The following is a 2773-nucleotide window of genomic DNA, read 5'->3' on the forward strand; positions in this document are numbered from 1 at the left end:
GTCAAAGAAATTATTTCGTGCTAATTTTTATAAATGCGGGATATCTGCATAAAAAAACGCTTTCAGTGAATTGTCCGCATGATGAATAATAAAACACAAATTTGAATTTAGGGGGCTAATAAGAGCCAGACGCGGATGTGCGTCAGTCTTACAGAAAATAATTTTTCTATAAGACTGATTAGGGGAGACCGGGGCTGGTTGCCCATAGGGCAGATAGGGTAGGTAGACTAACTGCCAATAACTTCACACAGATGTGTGCCCAATCGCGCCAAAATTCACTGTAGAGGCAAGCGTCCTTCCCTCTTCAATTGCGCTAGATGCGACGCCACGGTCGCATGTCGTTGAAAAGTAATAGAAGTATATCGAAAAATTGACTACGTAAGTAAATATTTTTTCTCAAAGATTTTTTGTTTTCATACTTTATGTAGCTACAAAAAAATAAATGTCATAACACTATTTTAAAGTATGTTTATTAGACAAGCAATTAAGACCAGTTTTGTTTAGATCCATCAATATTTAAAAATTAGGTAAAGGATTGAAATAAAAATAGCCGTTCAGGGCTGGTTGACTAACTACGTTTGAGGTTAGTTGACTCACTAATCAACCAACCCCGGTTATATCATTTTAACTTTTTTATTGCTAAATAGTAAATTTCAACAATAACTTATTTCGCAGAACAATGAGAACATATAAAAGAAAATCAGAGAGAGCTACAACATCCAAAGACATCATGGAAAAAGCATGTCATAGGTAATTTTTGACGAGAAAAGTATTAATGCAGCCGCTCAAGAGCATGACATAGCTTATAAAACTTTACATAGATATATTACTAAAATGCGAAGTAAAATTGAAGAAAATCCAGGCATCACAAAGTCAAAGTTACTTTTGGACAGTGTTGGATATAAAAAAAATAGACAAATTTTTACTGATGAGGAAGAAGAGGCTCTAGCTGATTATATAAAAAAGGTTGCTGATATTTATTATGGGATGACCCCCTATAAGACAAGAAAATTTGCATATGAGTTTGCTATGAAAAACAAAAAAAGAAATACCTGATTCATGGAAAACGAAAAAGATTGCTGAACAAGACTGGTTGGAACATTTTCTTAAACGCAAAACTACATTATCAATTAGGTCACCACAAGCAACAAGTCTCTCCAGAGCCACATCTTTTAACAGAAATAATGTAAATTTATTTTTTAACAACTTAAAAACTGTATATATCCGCTTAAAACTTGGTCCTGAAGACATATGGAATGTTGATGAAACTGCGGCTACGACTGTTCATGTTCCTAATAAAGTAGTTGCATGGCGTGGCATAAGACAATTAGGAAAAATGACTTCCGGTGAAAGAGGATCATTGGTCACGGTTGCAGTTGCAGTCTCAGCACTCGGAAATACAATTCCACCGTTTTTTTGTGTTTCCACGGGTAAATTATAAAGATCATTTTGTTCGAGGAGGACCTATCTGATCATCTGGTGATGTCAACAAATCAGGTTGGATGAAGGAAGAAAACTTCATTAAATTTGCAAAACATTTTGTTCAATACACGAAGCCATCCAAAGAAAAACCCGTTTTTCTGTTATTAGATAACCATGATTCACACTCTATTGAAGTACTTGACTACTTTAAGAGTAACGGCATAACTGTCTTGTCTTTCCCTCCTCACTGTAATCACAAGCTCCAACCGCTTGATAGATCTGTTTACGGTCCTTTGAAAAAATACTTTAACACGGCATCCGATAATTGGTTAGCTTGTCATCCTGGAAAAACTATAAGTATTTACGACATTCCGGAATTAATTAAAACTGCACTTCCATTGGCGGCAACCAGTGAGAATGTACAAGCTGGATTCAGAGTTACTGGAATTTATTCCTTGAACAAAAATATTTTCCCAGAATCTGAGTTTTCTGGAGCTTATGTGACAGACAGATCAGTCCCAGTCATTAATGACACCAATGAAGCATCATCTGCTCCAAAAAACAATGAAAATGTTATTCCACCAACCGAGCAACCAAGTGAAGCCGATACTTCCACTGGAATTGAACGGCCTCTCCTTGATTATATAAATAGTGAACATCAACCAGTAACTCCCAAGAAACAAATAAGATCTAGCTCTAATATAAACAGGAATGAGCCATTGCTTTTAAATAATTCAATTAATAAACCGTCAACTTCTTTTACGCCGGAAGACATACGACCACTTCCCAAAGCAGGACCACGTCAAGAACGAAGAATAAATATTCGCAAAAGAAAAAGCACAATATACACAGACTCGTCTGAAAAGAAAAATCATATAGAGCAAAAACTCTCATAAAAACGCAAACAGGCTATTAAGAAGAAAAAAATTGATGGTGTGCATATACAGGGTGCGGCATTTATAGTGACGCGGGCATATTTTTTGGAAACGAAATGAGATATCAAAAAATGTTTCAGACAAAAGTTGCATGGTTTCGAGAGGGCCACATGATGAAAATATGAAATAATTTGACCTTAAGTGGTCTTTTCAAGGTGAGGTCAATGTGTCGATGTTTTCTTAAATGGAACTCCCCATTTTTTATTACATATTCTTATAGCTTATCCCGAGAACTTTCCAAAACACTATAATAAAGTACTTTTTTATTAAGTACTTTTTGAGTTATTTTATATTTTAATCTGACATATTTTGATATAAAAAATAAAATATCTCGTAAAATATTTAGTTTTCGATAATCTTACCGTAATACTTTTATGTACAGAATAATGAGACAAATCAATTAGTAAAAAAAAAAA

The sequence above is a fragment of the Formica exsecta genome, unplaced genomic scaffold (assembly GCF_003651465.1).
Source record: "Formica exsecta isolate Colony F162 unplaced genomic scaffold, ASM365146v1 scaffold381, whole genome shotgun sequence".
In the NCBI taxonomy this organism is placed as follows: domain Eukaryota; kingdom Metazoa; phylum Arthropoda; class Insecta; order Hymenoptera; family Formicidae; genus Formica; species Formica exsecta.